The sequence below is a fragment of the Amblyraja radiata genome, chromosome 17, assembly GCF_010909765.2.
Source record: "Amblyraja radiata isolate CabotCenter1 chromosome 17, sAmbRad1.1.pri, whole genome shotgun sequence".
Taxonomy (NCBI): domain Eukaryota; kingdom Metazoa; phylum Chordata; class Chondrichthyes; order Rajiformes; family Rajidae; genus Amblyraja; species Amblyraja radiata.
The window spans coordinates 4,511,208-4,534,573 of record NC_045972.1 but is presented as its reverse complement, the minus strand read 5'-3'; positions in this window follow the sequence as shown (position 1 = coordinate 4,534,573).

Sequence of the window (23,366 nt, the reverse complement as noted above, 5' to 3'; positions counted from 1 at the left end):
CTAATCATCCATGGTATAATTCTTGTAAACCTTCTCCAGACCCTTGCAAATGCCAGAGGTTCATGTGCACCTTCTCTAACCTCATCTACTGCATCTGGTGTTGCTGATGTGACCTCCTCTACATCAGCGAGACCAAACGTAGACTTGGCGACTGTTTCACTGAACACGTGCACTCGGTCCGTCACGGCTTACTCACCATCTCCCGCTCACTCACCATTTCATGTCCCCTCCCCTCTCCCACACTGACATTTCTGTGCTGGCCCTCGCTCATTGCCAGAGTGAAGCCACATGCAAACTAGAGATGCAGGAAGGAACTGCAGATGCTGGTTTCCACCCTAGACACAAAATGCTGGAGTCACTCAGCGAGTCAAGCAGCACAACCAGAGAAAAATATGGAACATTCCAGCTAAGGGAACAGCAACTCATATTCCACTTGGACAGCTTACAACACAATGGCATGAATGTTGAATTCTACAATTTTAAGTAACCTCGGATTATTCCCACCCCCCCCCTCCTCTTTCTCCACCACATCTTCCCTCTCTTTCCTCTCTCCCCTATCCCCAACTGGCCCCCCCACCCTTCACCTTTAGCTTCATCCAACTTTTGCAATATGTTAAACCCGCTCCCCCAATCTTGAAATTGTTAGCATTTAAGCATAATTAGAGTCATAGAGTGATACAATGTGGAAACAGGCCCTTCCGTCCAAATTACTAACACCAGCCAACATGTCCCAGCTACACTAGTCCCACCTGCCTGCGCTTGGTCCATATCCCTCCAAACCTGTCCTATCATGTAGCTGTCTAACTGCTTTAAACTTTGGGATAGTCTCTGGCAGCTTGTTCCATACACCCTCCACTCTTTGTGTGAAAAGGTTATCCCTCAGATTCCTATTAAATCTGTTCCTCTTCACATTAATTCTATGTCCTCTAGTCCTCAATTCCCATACTCTGTGCATCTATCCGATCTATTCCTCTCATGATTTGATACACCTCTATAAGATCACCCCTCATCCTCCTGTGCTCCAAGTAATAGAGTCCCAGCCTACTCAACCTCTCCCTATAGCTCAGACCCTCTAGTCCTGGCAATATCCTCATAAAACCTCTCTGCACTCTTTCCAGCTTGACAAAATTTTTCCAAAAACATTGTGCCCAGAACTGAACACAATACTCTAAATGTGGCCTCACCAACGTCTTATACAACTGCAATATGTCCTCCCAACATCCATACTCAATACTCTTGACTGATGAAAGCCAATGTGCCAAAAGCCTTTTTGACCACCTTATCTACCAGCGACTCGACCTTCAAGAAACCATGCACCTGCACTCCTAGATCCCTCTGCTCTACAACACTACCCAGAGGCCTACCATTCACTGTGTAGGTCCTGCCCTTGTTAGACGTCCCAAAATGCAACATCTCATATTTCTCTGCATTAAATTGTACAGTAAAAATGGGAAGCATCTAGAAATGTGATTACAAAGAGCTGTAATGCGGCTTTTTCACGGGGCGACTTGACGCAAGATGTAACCAGAGTGAAGTGGTCGTGGTCTAGCACGATATCACACGATATAACGGGGGGGTAGATAAAGAGTTCCCACCTTACTCGGCATTTCTGTTATTTGTGCGAGTGACTTGTCCGTCTCCCGAGCTTTCCCGTTAAATCTTGAATGAACATCGTGAAGAGTTGTTAAATCATCACATGGCACAAATGATGTCACTTTTTTTTCACACACTATAAATATCCTCCCTTGGTTGAATTGGCTCATTTGGAGACATGTTTTACTGTGTATGTGGGAGACACAGATGGACTGAGCACAGTACCTCGGTCTTACTGTGTGTGGGAGAGGGGGAGAAAGAGACGTACACTCACAGAGGCAGAGTCTCTCAGCCTGTGTAAGAGGGAGGGAGGGAGAGAGAGAGAGAGAGAGGCACACACAAGGTGGATGTGAAATCTCACCTGCCTGTTTCAGTGACAGACACCCGCCGCCAGTAAATGAAGACTGTTAAACTGTGACCCTGGTTCTGGACTCCCCCAACATCGGGAACATTCTTCCTGCATCTAGCCTGTCCAATCCCGTAGATACTGATTAGACCGGTATCTATTTATTTACTTTATTGATGATTTCAATTAAATATTGGGAACATCAGGCCGCAAACGTTATTTCTTGAGTGTTAGTGCTGGACTTTGACTCGACCTTCCTAGTTAGCCGGCGCCTGAGACTGAGCCAAGCAATGTCCAGACCTGACTTCAACACAAAGTGATGGAGGAACTCAAAGGGTCAGGCTCGTCCAACGTTATGTGTTTTGCTCGTGATTCCTGCATCTGCAGTTCCTCGTGTCTACAGACCAGAGTTGCCACTTGACTCCGAGATGACCATCACAGAGCATACGGAAGATAGACACGAAATGCTGGAGTAACACAGCGGGACGGGCAGCATCTCTGGAGAGAAGGAATGTGTGACGTTTCGGTTCAAGACCCTTCTTCAGAGTCTCGTCCCGAAACGTCACCCATTCCTTTTATCCAGATGCTGCCCGTCCAGTATTTTATGTCTGTCTCCAGTTACTGTGTCTATCATCGGCGCAAACCAACATCTACAGTTCTTCCCGACACATTAGAGGATACCGTCTCGCCATCGCTCAGATTACCCGCTTCATTTCCATAACGTTGCCACCTCTCTTTACTTTGCTTACTGAAGCCTGATCCTTGTCACACTCAGTGCTCTATCGCCCAGCCTCTCATCTTTCAATCGGGTTCGGCCAGGAAGGAACTGCAGATGCTGGATTAAAACGAAGATAAACACAACATGTAGCTCAGCGGGACAGGCAGCATATCAGAAGGGTCTCGACCCGAAATGTCACCCATTCCTTCTCCCCAGAGATGCTGCCTGCCGTCGAGTTACTCCAGCATTCTCTTTAAACCGGCATCTGCTGTTCCTTCCGACACATGCACAAGAAATAGGCAACTTTTTGGGCCGAAACGTTGCCTATTTCCTTCGTTCCATAGATGCTGCTGCACCCGCTGAGTTTCTCCAGAATTTGTGTGTGTGGGTGGGAGTTGGGGGGGGGATTCGAATCGGAACCCTTCTTCAGACATCCTAATCGGAATTGAGTCTGAAGATGTGTCTCGTCCCGAAACATCACCTATTTTTCTTCAGAGATGCTGCTTGACTCGCTGAGTTACTCCAGCTTTTTGTGTCTGTCTTCGATTTAAACCAGCATGTGCAGTTCACTCCTTACACGGGTCTCTGGAGAACATTGATTGGTAGCGTTCCGGACCCTGCTTCGGAAAGGCATCGATCGCTAGTTGGCGAGGACTCCGAGCTGTATATCTCAAAGAAGTACATGTGAAAAATTTCTCACGGACCCTAAAAATGCGGGACCTTTCAGTAAAGTCCCTTTTAAAGATTCTTGAATCTCATTAACATAACTCATGAATAAGTTGATGTCCATATGCGGATGCAAATCTTTATTTTTTAAATTCAATCCCACAGAAGACAATTTTTACTCACCTTCTGTCCCCTCTGTCCAGCTTCCGGGTTCACCGTTCGCAGGAGTTCCCACGGTAACCGCAAGAGTTATTACGGATATCGCACTGGCCACTATGTTCATACAATGTTGCAATGCTCAACCACAAGTGTACAAGTCACTCTTGGAGAAATTCAAACTTGCTTGAATTTTCTCCCGAGTCACCAAGTTACACGATTACCTGCCGTTAGCGCCACGGTGGTCCACGGTGGTCCACGAATGCCGTACTGTTATCGCACGAGGTTCCCACGATGTTAAACTCTGGTTAACTCTTGCGTCAAGTCGCCCCGTGAAAAAGCCCCATTAATGATACGGTCAATGAAGATCAATTATTGTCGGAGTGGAACACCATTGCAATCATTTCTAGTCTGACTTGAATTGCGCCAGAAATATGAACAGGCACCTGTGCAATAAAGCGTTTACATATCAGATACCCATCGAATGCCGAAGATAGACACAAAAAGCTGGAGTAACTCAGCGGGACAGGCAGTATCTCTGGATAGAAGGAATGGGTGACGTTTCGGGTCGAGACCCTTTTGCAGACTGAGAGTCAGGGGAGAGGAAGACACAGAGATAAGGAAGTGTAAGGTGTGAAAATAAAACATCAAAAGAGAAGAATTAAAGGAAAATGTAGAATAGATCATTGTTAGCTAGACGAAGGTGACAACAAAGCAAACAGAGATAAAATGGAATTGCATATTGCAGATTTAATTAAATATAGCATCATTTGCAATGCAATATGGCAAATAATCCATGCCACAATATCTGTTGGTGAATGTGGGTACTCAGCATTATTGTCTCCTCAATACTGCACTTTGTGTAAACAATCTAGACAACTCACATTAGGATCTTTTTTCCCTTAAGGTTTCATAACTCTACCTACAAGGATTATCTCCTCAATGTAAAACTAACTCCACAAAGATGAACGCTAGCAGTTATGTTGGTACCAACAAATATGCTCCATGCAGTTGGTGCCTTGGCTGCAAGATTTTCTTCAAATAATAATCACGTCTTTGTTGGTAGCTTGAGCTGTATGATAGTGGACATTTATTGTGCTTGCCCACTTGGCTTATTCTCTGAATGTAGAATCCTGAATGACCTGTGTAGGAAGGAACTGCAGATGCTGGTTTAAACCGAAGACAGACACAAAAAGCTGGAGCAACTCAGCGGGACAGACAGCATCTCTGGAGAGAAGGAATGGGTGAGGTTTGGGTCGAGACCCTTCTTCGGGGATCAGGCCGAGCTCAGCAAGTGCTCGCGACCAGCATTGATTTAGATAGTTTCTCTTATATTTAGATTCACCTTGTGTTAAAGGCCAACATATCATTTACATTCCTAACTGATTGCTGCACCTACACGTTAACTTTCTATGATTCATGTAGAATGCCTAACGGGTCCCTCCGAGCATTAACATCTTTCAGTCGCCTGTTATTATAAAAAAATTAGATGTATGCATTGCACACACATTTCGAAAGGGAAAATGTTGATGTGCCTAATAGGGCTCCCATAGCTCCCGATAGTATGGACATCTCTGTCACCAAGGTTGACCAGAAGATACTTTGAAAAGCTTCTAGACCTGGTGGTGTACCTGGCTGCATTCTCAAAACCTGTGCGAACCAACTGGCTGGAGTTTTTGTGGACATCTCCAACATCTCATTACCAAGATTCAATGTTTTTATTTATTTATTTATTTATTTATTATTTATTTCAAACAGAATAAAAGAATAAAAAGCAAATGTGAAACAGCAGACAAAAAACAAAACAAAAATATTTATCAAGTGTCATAAACAATATCTATAAATAAATGAAATCATATGTGTCCGAAAAGGAGCAGGAAGAAGCCAAAGCTTATTAATTCCCACCCCTTATTCAACTGCTTGTAATTATCTTATACAAATTTAGCAGCTATATGTACACCATATGTACACCAGCCACTATATGCACACCAAATTATTTACATTTGAACACTAATCAAATATTTACAAAGCCATACAAAAAATAAAAAAATAAAAATAAAATAAAAAAACAGCATACACTATACAGTATCTTAGTCATATATACAACCCATCACTCTATAATCACCCTTCCCAATACAATCAGTATAACAAATATCACAAATATCACAATCACCTATCCTCATCCCAATATCCTTTTAAATGTTTTTGTACATCTTTTTAAACTGAATTATGCTTGTGCTAAGTTTTATCTCCTGTTCCAGACCATTCCACAAATTCAAGATTCAATTTATTTGTCACATGTACCAATTAAGGTACAGTGACATTAGAGTTACCATACCGCCATACAAGTAAAGAAAGAACACAATACACAATAATCTTTTTAACATAAACATCCACCACAGTGGAATCAACATTCCTCACTGTGATGGAAGGCAATAAAGTTCAGTCATCTTCTTCCTTTGTTCACCCGTGGTTGGGGCCTTTGAACAGGCCGTTGCCGACAGTCCGCTGTTCAAGTCCTCTCGTCGAATGATCGAAACTCCGGCGTCGGGATGGATCGGAAAACTCCACGGCATTGAGCTCCTGAGTCTTACCGGAGACCGCTGCTTCATTGGCAATCCTCGGCAAAAGACCCCAGGCTCCGCGATGGTAAGTCTGCGCCGCACCCATGGCTTGAAGTTCCGGCCTGGTCTCCAGGAAAGGCCGCACCACTCCACATTGTAGGCCACTGGGGGGGAGCGGGGATGCGACACGGAGAAAAATCGCATCTCCGTCGAGGTAAGTGACTGGAAAAATTTTTCCCCAATCCCCCCCCCCCCCCCCCCCACATAAAACATACCAAGAGACATTAAAACAAACATTCAAGACATACTTAAAATAATAAAAATAGAGAAGGGATGACAGACTGCTGGCGAGGTGGCACCAAGGACCGAGGTTCCCACCTGCTTTGAGAGTAAGGTGAAGATAGACACAAAAAGCTGGAGTAACTCATTGGGACAGGCAGTAAGAATCTCATTGATTCTTGACTGATGGTACTAATATCCTTGTTGATGAATTGCTTTGAGAGGTTGGTTATGGCGCCAATCAACTCCTGCTGTAGCAAGAACCCGGACCCTCTACCATTTGCCAACCAGTACAACAATGCCAACCAGTACACAATGGTGGATGTGATCTCGCTTGTTCTCCACTCTGTATTGGACTACATGGAAAATAAGACACGCATATGGCTATTTATCACCGACTACAGCTCGGTAATCATGGAATCATGGAAACATAGAAAACAGGTACAGATGTGGGCCATTTGGCCCTTCGGCCATTCAATATGATCATGGCTGATCATCCAAAATCAGTACCTCGATCCTGCTTTTTCCCCCATATCCCTCGATTCCTTCAACATCATAATCCCCTCCTGTTATCAAGCTCAAGGAACTGTGTTTCTGCAAATCCCTATGCAACTGGATCCTTCACCTTCGTCACCCTCTACTGCTAGTTGGGATGTTGCTGGGTAGAGGTTGGGAGTTTCCTTCTGCAAAGATGGATTGAGCCAAACTATCTGCACAGATTTGGGAAGGGAAATGACCAAATGACCACATTTACACAAGGAATGCAAATGAATTTCTCTTCATGGGAACATATGAATTGCGAGATTTAAAAAATACCATGAACATTAATAGCAATTTTCTAACCCAAATCTCCCAAATCACTCCACATTCAATGAACATCTTTGTCATAACGTAAGGAATAACAAAATGACTAATGCAAATGAAGTTCTGCAATGTGCAATAAATAACAGTGAGATTAAAAAGTAAATTTTGTGTGAATTTAAGTTATACCATCATAAATTCCAGTGAAAAGGAAGCAAGGAACACCTTCATTGTGTTTTTGTTGAATACCAGCTTTGGCAGCAACGGTTCATATCTGAAACAGGTTTCGTTATTTTCAATGGGATTCCTTTGGTTACTTTGGAACAACTCAAGTAGTTTAAGTATGAAAAGATATTTAGAGGACAGTTCACAATTCCTTCATTCATTATGTGGTCTTTTTTTTCTTGGTTTGATTTACTGGAACGATTTCCAACACAAATATTGCATTGGTGGTCTGCATTGTCAATGGGGTCAACAGTGTCTCTCTGGTGAATAAACTGCGGAAGTATAGATGAGGTAATTGAGCCTCCCCCAAATGAGATACAAGCATCATGATTTTTTTATAAAAACAGATGAGACCGAAAACTTTCAAGCAGTCCAATGATTTATTTATTTATTTTTAGAGATATAGAGTGGAAAAAAGCTCTTTGTCCCACCGAGTCCACGCCAACCAGTGATCACGTTGTACACTGCTATCTTGCACACTAAAGACAATTTCTACAGACGGCAATTAACCTACAAGTCTGCATGTCTTTGAATGTGGGAGGACACCCGGATAAAATCAGTGCGGTCACAGAGAGAACGTACAAACTCCGGACAGACAGCACCTGTAGTCAGGATCAAACCTGGGTCTCTGGCGCTGTGAGGCAGCAACTCTACTGCTGCACCTCTCTGCCACCCCTCTTGTGTAAGTGAATCTTATTGAAAATATGATCAGCAAGTGTATCCAAGTGCTTTGTACACATATACACATGAATGCCGGTGAGAGTTACATAAAATACTTCATATAGGGCTACAATGACTCGGACTACTTTAACTGCTGTTAAGTTACACTGAACTGGCTTTATTTGGACAAGAGTTTGATTTAATAACTTTATGAGACTAGCTTCATGAAGTTCCCCAATATCTTTTTCCAAATCACAGGATCAATCTTCCCCATCGACCTCGGAGTGGTACTTTCTCTTTCTGTTATTCACTCTGTCGTAAACTTCAAGCGACCTGACTGACTCCACCACTGTGAAGAAAGTAAAAGTCAGGTTTTTTTTCCCCATTCATATTCTACAAGCCTTGTGCGCTGCTCCTTGGCACCATTGATAATTTTACACAAAACTTGTGTTCGAGGGTTTAGCAGCGTGGGGGGGGGGGGGGGTGCAGCGGTAGAGTTGCTGCCTCACAGCGCCAGAGACCCGGGTTCCAACCTAACTACTGGTGTTGTCTGTACGGAGTTTGTATGCTCTCCCTGTGACCACTGTGGGTTTTCTCCTGGTGCCCCGGTTTCCTCCCATATGCCAAAGACATACAGGTTTGTAGGTTAATTGGCTTCTGTAAATTATCGCTAGTATGTTGGAAAGAACGTGTATAAAGGTGATTGTTGGTCGGCGTGGACGTGATGGGTTGAAGGGCTTGTTGCTATGCTCTATCTCTCTAAACTAAACTATACCCTTCGTGCAACACTGCTTTAACACACATTTATAATTTTTGGGTGGAATTCTTTAAAAAACTGTGTACAGTATGAGGAAGATTAAAAAAATAAATGAGTGTGGATTGTAATTGCAGAACCAAATTTAAAAATTGTGATTCATCAAGGTTAGGCCTCGAACCACGTGGAAATCTTTAACCTGAATAGTGGTTTTCTTTTGGGACTAAAAAAAAACACGTACTGTTTTGCAGAATACCTCCGGAAACTTTGGAGTATTAATCAAAGATAACCAGGTGAAAATTCTTCTCAAAAAGATTAAAAGGTCTCTAAATTTGCAAGATTTATTATATATCCACTGACTCCCACAGGTATCTTAAATCTTGTTAAAGCAAGTATAATAGGTAGATCAAAGGGAAGATACAGAGTGCAGAATATGGTTCTCAGCATTGTAGCACATCTGTTCCAGAGACAAAGTCCAATGGCCACAGTGGAGTACACATCATAGAGACATACTGCACGGAAACAGGCCCTTCGGCACAAATCGTCCACACTGACCAAGATGCCCCATCTAAGCTTGTCTCATTTAGACAACATCTACTGCATTGCCATCATCAACCTTTTTAGTTACTTCCTAAGCGTGTGTGAGAGGACCAGGGTAGGTAGTAGGAGATAGAAAGGTACAGGGTGGATGCAGGTGACTGAAATTGGAAAAATATAATGTTCAGGCCACTGGATTATAAACTACCCAGGCAAAATATGAGATGCAGTTGATCTAGCTGGTGTTTCTTTCCCCTCACCCTGGCAGTGAAAAAGGCTAAGGGTGGGAATGGGAGGGGGAATAAAAATGGATGGTGAGACCCAGTTGGCCACAGGGGACAGATTGCAGGTGCTCGGTAGAACTGCAGCTGAAGGTGTCTGGGAAAGGGGAGGGACGGGTAGGGAGGGATGAACAGACGAAGGAACCACGGAGAGAGTGGCCCCGGGGAATTCCGCAAACAAGTGGTGAGATGACATTGTAGCTGCTGGGAATGTTGAGGAATGACGTGATGGATTGGGTAGGTGGTGGGTGAAAGTAGGAACGTGAAACATGGAACACAGAGAAGTACAGCACAGGAACCAATATTTCAGCCACATTACCTGTGCTGAACATGATGCCAAAATAAATTAGTCTCATGTGATCTATACCGCACCATTCCCCACATATCCATATTCCCATCTAAACGCCTCCTAAATGCCACTTCATTTCTGCCTCCACCACCACCCCTGCCAGCTACTGCCAGGCAACCCCCCCCCCCCCCCCACACCTCATGCAAATGAATGGCTCCAAACATCTCCTTTCAACTTTGACCCTCTCACCTTAAAGCTATGCTCGCTAGTCTTTGACATATCCATCCTGTGAAAAAGGTTCTGACTGTCAAAGCCATTTAGAATTTTTCAAAGATAGAGACAAAATGCTGGAGTAACTCAGTGGGACAGGCAGCATCCCTGGAGAGATAGGAATGGGTGACGTTTCAGGTCGAGACCCTTCTTCAGAATTTTTCGACTTCTATCAAGTCACTCCTCAACATAGAAAAATAGAAACATAGAAAATAGGTGCAGGAGGAGGCCATTCAGCCCTTCAAGCCAGCACCGCCATTCATTCTGATCATGGCTGATTGTCCCCAATCAATAACCCGTGCCTGCCTTCTCCCCATATCCTTTGATTCCACTAGCCCCTAGAGCTCTATCTAACTCTCTTTTAAATCCATCCAGTGACTTGGCCTCCACTGCCCTTTGTGGCAGGGAATTCCACAAATTCAACCTCCAGGATTCAACAAAAAGAATCCACGTCAGTCCAACCTCCCTTCGCACCTCATATCCTCAAATCCAGGCAGCATGTTGGGAAACCTCCTCTGCACCCACTCCAAATCCGCCACATCCTTCCTGTAATGGGGTGACCAGAACTGCATTCAATACTCCTAATGAAGCCTAACCAAAGTCCTATCAAACTGCATCATGCAATAACTGCTCCCAATGTGCCCACCCAAGCTCTGGCCTTATAACGGTGTTATTTGTCTTACCCCAATTTAGTACCTTTCTGACCCTAATATTCAATGCATTGAGGCATAACATACAGTTTCTTCACTACTCTATGTAAGTTGCCACTTTAGGCGCGCTATGGACTTGTACCTCAAGATCCCTGAGCATATCAATGTTGTTAAAGGTCATGCCAATGACTGTGTGCTTTTCCCTTACACTTGATGTCCCTATGCACACACCTCACACTTATATTTAATCTGCCATTTCTCTGTCCATTTCCATAGCTGGCCCATATCCAGCCTTCTTCAGTCCTCACTCAAGCAACCTCGGTATCGCCTCAGCGCAGAGGGAGAAGAGGAGGGAAGAGACTGGAGACCTAAGACTTTTGCCTCCATCACAGTGAGGAGATGTTGGGTGGACTCACTGTGGTGAATGTTAATATGTGTTTATTGTTGTTTTTTATTGTATTGTATTGTATTGTATGACTGCTTCAATTTCGTTCAGACTTCGGTCTGAATGACATTAAAGGTTATCTTATCTTATCTTATCTTATCTTATCTTATCTACAAACTTCTTCACCGACTCATCTACATTTATATTCACGTCGTTTATATATATATATATATATATATATATATCACAAGCAACAGAGGTGGCAGCAGAAATCCACTGGTCCAGCCTGAATAACATCCTTCCACCACCAACCTCTATCCTCGACCGCAGAACCATCCAATTTCCTCGACTAACACTTGACTCCGCCCAGCGGATGGAGCTGATCCTCACCCTCAACCACTTCTCCTTTGACTCCTCCCACTTCCTCCAAGTCCAAGGCGTAGCTATGGCCACCCGTATAGGCCCCAGTTATTCCTGCCTCTTTGTAGGGTACGTTGAACAATCCCTGCTCCAGGCGTACACTGGCCCTATCCCCAAACTTCATCTCCATTACATTGATGACTGCATCGGTGCTACCGCCTGCACCCATGCAGAACTCATGGACTTCATCAACTTCACCGCCAATTTTCATCCTGCACTAACATTTATTTGGACCATCTCCGACACCTCCCTCCCCTTTCTTGATCTCACAGTCTCCATCACAAGAAACAGACCATCGACTGACGTCTATTACAAACCCACTGACTCCCACAACGCGCGACTATTCTACTTGCCACCATGCTTCCTGCAAAGACTATCCCCTATTCCCAACTACTCCATCGACGCCACATCTGTGTCCAAGATGAGGTGTTCCATAATAGAACATCCAAGATGTCCTCACCTGGAAATGGGGGTTCCCCTCTCCCATCATAGATGAGGCACTCACTCGTGTCTCCTTGGTACCCCGCAGCTCCGCCCTTGCTTCCCCTTCCCCATTGTCACAACAGTGACAGAGTCCCACTAGTCCTTGCCTTCCATCCCATCAGCCTTCGCATACAACACATAATCCTCCAAACTTTCCTCCACCTCCAACGGGATCCCACCACAAGCCACATTTTCCCATCTCCACCTCTTTCCGACTTCCCCGGAGACCGTTCCCTCCGCAACTCCCTTGTTAACTCATCCCTTCCCACCCATCCACCCCCTCCCCAGGTACCTTCCCCAGCAACCGCAGGAGATGCAACACCTGTCGCTATATCTCTCCCCTCGACTCTGTCCAGGGACCCCGACAGTCCTTTCAGGTTAGGCAGAGGTTCACTTGCACCTCCTCCAACCTCATCTACTGTATCCGTTGTTCAAGATGTGGACTCTGATACATCGGTGAGACTAAACGCAGAATGGGCGATCGTTTCGTGGAACACCTTCGCTCGGCGCGCCTGAACCTATCTGATCTCCCGGTTGCTGGACACTTTAATTCTCCTTCCCATCCCTACACAGACCTTTCTGTCCTTGGTCTCCCCATTGTCAAAGTGAGGCTAAATGCAAATTGGAGGAATAGCATCTCATATTCTGTAGCCCGATGGTATGAATATTGATTTCTCTCACTTCAGGTAGTCCCGGCATTCCCTCTCCCTCTATCCCTCCCCCACCCAACTCGCACCAGCTTCTCATTTTCACCCTATAAATAGCTTACAATGGCCTGTTTCTTTTATCATCATTACTTTTTTGCAGATCTTTCGTTCAGTTACTCAATCTTTTTGTATCTACCCTCTATCTTCAAAGGTTCAGAGATCAGTTTATTGTCACGTGTACCAATTAAGGTACAGTAAAACCCAAATTACCATACAGCCATACTAAAAGACACACAACTATATAAACATTAACATAAACATCCACCACAGTGGATTCCCCACATTCCTCACTGTGATGGAACGTAATAAAGGCTAAACTTCTTCCTCTTTATTCTCCCGCGGTCGGGGCAGACGAACCATCCGTCGGGGTGATCGAAGCTCCCGCAGCCGGTGATTGAAGCCCTTGCGTCGAGGCGATCGAAATCCCACGTTGGGGCGATTGAAGCTCCTGCGGCTTGCAGCTCCCGACATCGGTCTCCAACCAGTGATCGCGAGCTCCATGATGTTAAAGTCCGCAATCTCCCACGGTTGGAGCTCAGAGGTCCATCCCTGTCAGAGGGATCGCCAACTCCACGATGTTAATGTCCTGCAGGCTCCTGTGGTTGGAGATCCCGAAGTTGGTCCCGAAGATAGAAAGGAGATAAGAAAGATTAGCCTGAAAGCTTTGTGCCTTAATGCGAGGAGCATTCGAAATAAGGTGGATGAATTGAATGCGCAGTTAGTAGTTAAGGAATATGATAACCTACCTGAACTCCCGGTGGCTCAGCACTTCAACTCCCCCTCCCATTCCCAATCCGACCTCCCTGTCCTGGGTCTCCTCCATTGCCAGAGTGAGCAACACCGGAAATTGGAGGAACAGCACCTCATATTCCGCCTGGGTTGCTTGCGTCCGGATGGCATGAACGTTGAATTCTCCCAGTTTTGCTAGCCCTTGCTGTCTCCTCCCCTTCCTTCACCCTCGAGCTGTCTCCTCCCATCCCCCCGCCCTCGGGCTCCTCCTCCTCCCTTTTTCCTTCCTTCTCCCCCCCACCCCCCATCAGTCTGAAGAAGGGTTTTGGCCCAAAACGTCGCCTATTTCCTTCGCTCCATAGATGCTGCTGCACCCGCTGAGTTTCTCCAGCATTTTTGTGTACCTAAGGAATATGATATAGTTGGTATTACGGAGACATGGCTCCAGGGTGACCAAGGCTGGGAGTTAAGCATGCAGGGATATTTGATATTCAGGAAGGATAGACAGAAAGGAAGAGGAAGTGGGGTGGCATTGCTGGATAAAGAGGAGATTAATGCAATAGCAAGGAGAGACATTAGCTTGAATGCTGTAGAATCGGGATGGGTAGAACTGTGAAATAGCCAAAGCACAAAACGCTTGTTGGAGTTGTATACAGACCAACAAACAGCAGTAGTGAGGTTGGAGATTGCATCAAGCAGGAAATTAAGGATGCGTGTAGCAAAGATACAGCAGTTATCATGGGTGACATTAATCTACATTGGGTCTCCCAAATTGATAGGTGCTGAGGAGGTGGATTTCCAGGAATGTATACGGGATGGGTTTTTAAACCAATATGTAGAGGAACTGGCTAGCAGGCAGGCCATCCTAGACTGGGTATTGTGTAATGAGGAAAGATTAGTTGGCGATCTTGTTGTGCAAAGCCCCTTGGGCAACAGTGAGAATAATATGGTGGAATTCTGCATTAGGATGGGGAGTGACACGGTTAATTCAGAGACTAAGGTCCTGAACTTGAATAAAGGAGACTATGAAGATATGAGATGGGAATTGGCTAGGATAGACTGCAAATTTTACTTAATTGGAGATGAAATGGCAAAGATTTAAAGACTGCATGGATGAACTCCAGAAATTGATCATCCCTGTCTGGCAAAAAAATAAAACTGGGAAGGCGGCTCAACCGTGGCTGACGAGGGAAGTCAAGGATAGTGTTAAATCCAACGAAGAGGCATATAAATTGGCCAGAAGAAGCAGCAAACCAGAGGACTGAGAGAAATTTAGAACTCTACAGAGGAGGGCAAAGAGGTTACTTAAGAGAAGGAAAATCGAGCATGAAAGAAAGGTTGCGGGGAATATAAAAACTGACTGTAAAAGCTTCTTTAGATATGTGAAGAGGGAAATATCTGTGAAGATGAATGGAGGTCCCTTTACAGTCAGAGACAGGTGGGTTTACAATGGGGAACAAGGGATTGGCAGAACTGTTAAACGAGGACTTTGGTTCTGTCTTCACTAAGGAAGACACAAACTATCTCCCAGAAATACTAGGGGATCGAGGATCTAGTGGGAGGGGGGAACTGAAGGAAATCCATGGATTTACAAATGGATTTACAAAGGGGAAATCATGCTTGACTAATCTTCTGGAATTTTTTGAGGATGTAACAAGTAGAATGGATAAGGGAGAGCCAGTGGATGTGGTGTATCTGGACTTTCAAAAAGCCTTTGACCAGGTCCCACACAAAATAGTAAGATTAAACGAGAATTTACCAGTTTGAAGTTTGATGTGTATTTTATGAGGAGTTACGATGAGGGATTACGTGAAGAGCCCGCTCAGCACGCATGCGCGGCATACTTCAAAGCAGCGGTGTGGAATCACAGATAGACACACTTATTGAAATAAACATAGTAAAGAAAAGGAGACATCAGTTATCAGTTTGACCCATTTTATTGCGGGTGGGAGCGGAGGGCACGTAATCCCTCATCGTAACTCCTCATAAAATACAGATCAAACTTCAAACTGGTAAGTTCTCGTTTAATCTTACTATTTTACTTCGGAGTCACGTGAGTGACTACGTGAAGCTTTTAAAGCTCTGTGATTTCAAACCGTGTAACAGTTATTACTTCACTCACTGCCGAAGTCCTTGAGGGAGGAAGTGTGTTATCGTAATCAACCAATGAATCTGTTTGTAGAAAAAACATAAAGGTATTTGTTAACAATAACAACAAGAATTAAACTGCTCCCCTGGGCTTAAATTAAATATTTGCAGTCTGTAAAATCTTTTCTGCAAATAAAACAGGTTTTGCCAACGGCTCGTTATAAAAAGTTCTGAACGTTGTTTCCCTCGACCATCCTGCTGTAGCCAGGATGTGGTCTATCGGCACGTCCATTCTTTCGGCCATTGATGTGGATGCTGCCCTGGTGGAGTGAGATTTGTACATGTTAGTGTCAATCCCGGCAGCTTTTTTAGTACCTGCTTGAGCCATCTCGAAATGGTTTGGCTCGTCACCCGACCATAAGGTTTTTTATGACTGACACATAAAGCTTTTTCACTCCCTCGAATATTTTTGGTTGTGTCTATGTAGGACAGTAGGTGGGTCATGGCACATAACCGTGGTTCTGGCGGGTAAGGCCGGAATTCCACGACTGGATTAGGTGTTCCTGGTCTGCTCTGTTTGATCAGTCCCTGGATAATGAAAGAGATCTGGTCTGGAGCTGTGATCATGTTGTCCAGTCGCAATAGGTGTAGTGACTGGACCCTCTGTACAGATACAAGTGCCATCAACATGAGTGATTTGAGCGTAGATTGTTCCAGGTTGAGGGATCTGGCTGGTGGCCATCCCTGAGGTATGTCAGGACCACACTGACATCTCATATATGGGTGTACCTTGGTCTAGGGGGGTTAGAGTTGTAAATACCCTTCATTAGTTTGACCACCAGCGGGTGGGACCCCATGGCCTGTTGTCCTGGAGCTTGTTTTAAAATAGACAGACAGGGCACTTCTAGCTGTGTTGATGGCACTGTAGCTGTGTCCTTCATCGTGGTGAAGGTTCGCCAGGAATTCCAGTACGTTGGTAACTGTAGCGGTTGTGTAGGTGGTCCCTGTATCCAAGCAGTACTTCTCCCACTTTTTGATGCTGGACAAGTACTGTTTTCTTGTGGATGCTCGGAGGGATGTCGTGGAGTAATGGGAACCATGGCTGTGTAGGCCAGTCGGGTACTATCAAAATACCTGAAGCAGAGTCCATTTGTATGTTGCGTAGTACACGGCTGATGAGGCAGAAGGGAGGAAATGCATAGAAGAAGAAATTTCCCCAATCCAGCGCGAACGCATCTACCGCTGCTGCTTCAGGGTCTGCTTCACCACGATGAAGGACACAGCTACAGTGCCATCAACACAGCTAGAAGTGCCCTGTCTGTCTATTTTAAAACAAGCTCCAGGACAACAGGCCATGGGGTCCCACCCGCTGGTGGTCAAACTAATGAAGGGTATTTACAACTCTAACCCCCCTAAGTCGATATCTGGCGTGCCATATTGCTTAATAATCTTTGCAAACACTTTGGGGTTTAACATCCATTCGGTGTTGTCATTAAGTTTGCGTGACCTGGTGTCTGCCACTGTATTTAGCTTACCTGGCAGGTAAGTTGCTGATAGCCAAATATGTCTTTCGACACACCATTGCCAAATTGTGTTGACCAATTTGTTGCATGATATCGATTTTATGCCGCCTATATGGTTAATGTAGGTCACCACCGTAGTATTGTCTATTTGTAACCGTACATGCAAGTGATGCATATTGGATGCATATGCTTTTAAACCATAAAAGGCACCCAACATCTCTAGATAGTTAATGCCCAGTGTAAGTAGTAATGATGACTCTAGGTTAGTCCATCTACCACCTGTGCTGGATATGGAGTTAGTCGCTCCCCAGCCTTGAGCACTGGCATCTGTTTGGATAACTAAAGTAGGGTTAATGATGATGATAGGGCTGAAACTATGCCAAACATTTTCTGCCCACCACTGTAGTTCTGATATTGCTTCAGTGGGTAATTTCATGATACGATCATAATGACCTGCATGTCGTATTAGTACCTGTACCTTTGCTCTTTGTAAGTTTTGATAGTGCAAAGGTCCAAATTGTGTAGCCGGAAATGCTGCTACCATTTCCCCAATTACTCTTGCTACTTGTCGAATAGTTGGTCGCTCGTTGACCATTAAATTGTTGCATGATTGTGCCAATTCAGTTGTTTTGTCTTTTGGCAAAGTTACAGACATGTGGACTGAATTAATTGTGAAGCCCAAGTAGTCCATGGTTGTGGATGGCTTTAACTTAGATTTATCTGGATGTAAGACAAATCCCAGGGTTTCGAACAACTGTTTGGTAGCTGATACAGCTGATATAGCCAATTCTATGGTCTTGTCTACTATTAATATATCATCAAGATATGCCGTGACAATATGTTTTTGTCTTCTTAAAATTGCCAGGGCTGGTTTTAGTATCTTAGTGAATAATCTTGGGTTGATGTTAATCCATTGGGTAACGCTTTAAACTGCCATAGTTGCCCCATCCAGGTAAATTTCAGGTATCTGCGATGATCCTTGTGAATGGGTACTGAATAGTAAGCATCTTTGAGGTCAATGTTTGCCATGAAGTATCCTTTGGAAATTAGTTGTTTGGCAGTAACAAGCATTTCCATTTTGAAATGTACATACTTAACAAACATATTTAGTGAAGTTAAGTCAATGATGATGCGACATCCACCATCTCTTTTGGTTTTGTGAATATATTTGATACAAATTCCAAGGGTTCATGTTTTGTTTTTTCGATGTTACCCTTTGTGATTAGTGCCACCAGTTCAACTTGTCCCTCTCGTTTTTATTTAACTGAGAGGGAAAAGACCCTCTGGGGTGAATGTTGAACTGGTGGCAATTTTTCTAGTATAAATTGTATTTTGTATACACTAATGCTATTGAGTATATACTTGTCACTCGTGATAGACTCCCATGCTCACTTAAACAGGTGTAATCTCCCCCCTGTTAGTATTGAGCCCGTACTTTCTATATGCTGGTAGGAACCAGACCCACCTACCTCCATGGTTATGGGTATTTCTTCTGTCTCTTCCCAGACCAGCGAATCTTGCGCGTTGTCTGACGTGGCGGTGATGTTGGGGGGTGGCGCATTTTCCATGGGGTCCGCTCTGGGCCCTTGGTCTAAAAAAGACTTCCGGTGATAAATGCGGACCCCGAGCTTTCACCAGTCCCATATGGTAGACGTCGACAGGTGGACGCGATGGGGTGCTGCCGCTTGGGTATTGTTGTTTTGGGTTTGCTCGTCCCGTGGCCTGCCCTCATGAGACCGAAAGTTTTAGAGGCCTCTTCCATATTTTTACTTTTTTCGTGAGGTCTTTGCCAAAGAGCAGTGTGTCTGGCTCAGTGGCTGGGGTTTTGAACAACCCCGCGAATTTTGGATTTAGGGCAGGTCTTATCTTTACGGAGGTTATTTATCTCAAACTGCGTGTTGTACAACAGTGCGAGAGTGTTTTGTTGGTTTGTGGTCATCTCCGTATTGTCCACAGAACGAGCAATGATGTGATGGCTGACGTCAGGAGCCTGAGGATCCGCTGCAGTATCAGCTCCTGGTTCGAATATTTGTCCCGACGTGCCCCCAGATTTGGTTGTTGACATCAGGCACTTTGAGGGACTCACAATTTTCTGGAGCTGTGTACATTTTTATGGCCTCATTAACCACCTGCTCCTGTAGGGGCCTGTTGGAGAGGTGGTTGATGCTGGCCGCTAGTTTAGGCTATAATGGCCTTCCTGCACGTGGGGCTGCCACATAGCGGTCCACCACACCCAGCAGCTCTTCCTGGTCCTGCACCCCTTGCATACTCCCGACTTCTTCAGCCAGCGTCCCCTCTTCCTGACCAGCCCAGTCCTGGTCACCAAAGCTACCCTCGGGTGAGGAGGAAGCGATGGGCAGTGCACAAGGCACTGTGGAGGGAGTGCCTGAACTCCCCCTGCGAGAGTTCACATGCTCCAGGAGCCGCTCCATGCGGCTCAGGCGGCTGTCTCTCCCCCGTGCGGGTGGAAAGACGTCCCCGTCCGACGAGTCGGAAACCACCGGCCGGACGCTTTTTCGGGTAGCTTTACATCCAGCCCGCTGCTCAGGCACTAGCGGGACTGGGCTGGGCACGATGTCGGGGATGGTGGAGCGCCCGGTAAGCAGCCCTACCGCTGCCTCCCCCCCAGATGGAACGCTCCTCCGTTGGAGTCGAGCGGGGGACAGGTTTGTTCAAGAGACTTTTTGTTCTCTGCCTGTAAAACGAAGCAGAAGGCTCTCCTGTGAAAGAAACCCGACCTCAGGGTACCTACCTGACGGTCCGTCTTTCAATCTGTAGCGGGAGCGCCTGACTCCCGATGCGGCCGCTGTTGCTCTGCTGAACGCAATGCCGCGCATGCGTGCTGAGCGGGCTCTTCACGTAGTCACTCACGTGACTCCGAAGTAAAATTAGAGCACATGGTATTGGGGGTAGGGTATTGACCTGGATAGAGAACTGGTTGGCAGACAGGAAGCAAAGAGTAGGAAATAACGGGTCCTTTTCAGAATGGCAGGAAGTGACTAATGGGATGCTGCAAGGTTCGGCGCTGGGCGCCCAGTTGTTTACAATATTTATTAACGATTTAGATTTAGGGAATTTTACTTCGGAGTCATGTGAGTGGCAAAAAAAGAAAGGCAGATTATTATTGAATGGTGTCAGATTATGAGAAAGGGAGGTGCAACGAGATCTGGGTGTGCTTGTACATCAGTCAGTGAAAGCATGCAGGTACAGCAGGCAGTAAAGAAATATTATGGCATGTTGGCCTTCATTGTGAGAGGATTTGAGCATAGGAGCAAGGAGGTCCTATTGTATTTGTACAGGGCCCTGGTGAGCGCACTTGAAGTATTGTGTGCAGTTTTGGTCTCCTAATTTGAGGAAGGATATTATTGCTTTTGAGATAGTGCAGCGTAGATTCACCAGGTTAATTCCCGGGATGGAGGGACTGTCAAATGATTAAAGAATGGGTCGATTGGGCTTGTATTTGCTAGAATTTAGAAGGATGAGAGGAGATCTTATAGAAACATATTAAATTCTGAGAGGATAGGACAGGGTTGATGCAAGAAAATTGTTCCCGATGTTGGGGGAGTCCAGAACAAGGAGTCAGAGTTTAAGAATAAGGGGTAGGCCATTTAGGACTGAGATGAGGAAAAACGTTTTCACCCATAGAGTTGCAAATCTGTGGAATTCTCTGCCACAGAAGGCAGTAGAGGCCAATTCACTGGAAGTTTTTAAGAGAGACTTAGAGTGAGCTCTTAGGGCTAATGAAATCAGGGGATATGAGGAAAAAACAGGAAGGGGTAGTGATTTTGGATGATCACAAAAGAAGGTGCAATACGCTGGAGTAACTCAACGGGTCAGGCAGCATCTCTGCAGAACACGGATAGGTGACCTTTTTGGTTGTGACCCTTTCTTCAGATTGATTGTGGTGGTGGGGGAATCTGGAAGAGAGGAGGGGCAGGAGAAAGCCTGGAAAGTGATAGGTAGATAGATACAGGTGAGGGGTGCTTGGATAGGCAGATGGAATGGTTGGGCAAAAGCCAGAGATGAAGTCAAAAGGTGTGAGATAAGAAATAAGGATAGAAGTGTGAATTGTGAAGCTGGAGGATGGAATATAGGTGGAAGGGGAGCGGTGGGTGTACGCCCAGGTGTAGAGAGTGTGTGTGTGTGTGTGGGGGGGGGGGGGTGGGGGGGGGGGAAGGGCGAGAGGAAGGGGAGAAGAGGGCAGGTTTGTAAAATTGGAACCACCCAGAAATGGAGAATTCAATGTTCATACCATTAGCTTGTAAGCTTACAAGTTCACAAGTTATAGGAGTAGAATTAGGCCATTCGGCCCATTGAGTCTACTCTGCCATTCAATCGCGACTGATCTCTGCCTCCTAATTTTCCTGCCTTCCCTCCATAACCCTTGACACCCATTCTAATCAAGACTCAAGAGTGTTTTATTGTCATATGTCCCTGACAGGACAATGAAAATCTTACTTGCTGCAGCACAACAGAATATGTGAATATGTAAACATTGTATATAACGGGGGGAAAAAGAAAACGTTCGATAAATAACAAATATAGTGCAAATAACAAATAATAATATAGTCTTGCGGAGAGAGAAGAAGGGTTTCGGCCCGAAACGTCGCCTATTTCCTTCGCTCCATAGATGCTGCTGCACCCGCTGAGTTTCCCCAGCAATTTTATGTACCACCAATAATATAGTCTTTTTCAGTTCAGAGCTCATAGCTTATTCATTGTGTTTAATAGCCTGATGGCTGTGGGGAAGAAGATGTTCCTGAATCTGGATGTTACAGTCTTCAGGCTCCTCAAGAATCAAGAATTAGAACCTAACAGTATGAACACAGAATTCACCAATTTTAGGTACTAATCTACGACGCCCACCCCAGCTGGCAGCCTTGTCCCTCTCATGACCACGTCTCCATAATGGCCACAATATCATAGTCTCAGATCTACCATGAAACAACAAAACAAGGGAACTCTACACCTGACCATATGGAGGAGATGGGGGGCGAGTGCGGAAGTATAGGGTACAGAGGAGACAGGAGTGAGGGCTTGGTCAATTGCAGTGAGGGAGAAGCCACGTCTTCTGAGAAAGGAGGACATTTCAAATGTCCTGGTGTGGGAAGCCTCATCTCGAAAACAGATGTGGCAGGAATGGTGAAACTGAGAGAACAGTCTTTCTTGCAAGTGACAGGGTGGGAGGTAGTGTCACTAGGGTGTAATCAGGAAATAGAAAATGTAAACTCTGGAAATCTGCTGTTCCTAGAGACTTACGCAGTATCGGTGGAAAGAAGCCAGCGGAAGTCGGTCAGAAATTGGAATGAGACTTATGTTTAGTTGTATTGTGTTTGACAGCGGCCAGCCATGGGTCAATGAACACCGACTACCAACAAGCATTCTGTTCTTTAATGTTCTAAAGCACACTTGTTAGTTCAATAGTTTATGTGGGAAGCTTCAGTTTTATTAACTGGATTCCCCTCCACCTGGAATCTTCCAGAAGATTTTTTTGATGTCATTCTTTCTTTGTACAATTGACAACCGTGGCTACAGGCTAGGGACGCGCTGTTGGCATCAGCTCAGGGACTAGATATCTGTACTTGGAAGGTAGAGATCTTTAGCTGGAGGTCGAGGCATGTCAGCTCAAGCGAAGAACAAGTAAACATTGGTTCAAAGAAAGAGAAAAGGAAGTCCTAGATCACAAAAGAATCAACACCATGATATAAAAGGGCATGAAACTTACACAAATCACAAGCCCTTTTCCATCTGAATCATTTACTTCAAAGTGTTTTGTCTGGGACATTGTAGTTTAATCCCACAAACCACATTAGGAAGCCACAATATGGAAATAGACATATATATCTATTCCACATTCTCCTCGATTTTCACACCTATTTTATTATATTATGTTATATTATTATTATTATTATTATTATTATTATTATTATTATTATTATTATTATTATTATTATTATTATTATTATTATTATTATATGTTATATTATTATATTATATTATGTCCTATTTTCACACCTTGCACTTCCTTGTCTAGTATCTACTTCTCACCTGACATCAGTCTGAAGAAGGGACTTGACCCGAAATGTCACCCATTCCTTCTCTCCAGAGATGCTGCCTGTCCCGCTGAGTTACTTCAGCATTTTGTGTCCGTCTTCAGTCACAATGTGGAATTTGACAGGCATAAAAACCAACAGAAATATAAAGTGTAGGAAGGAACTGCAGATGCTGATTTACACTGAAGA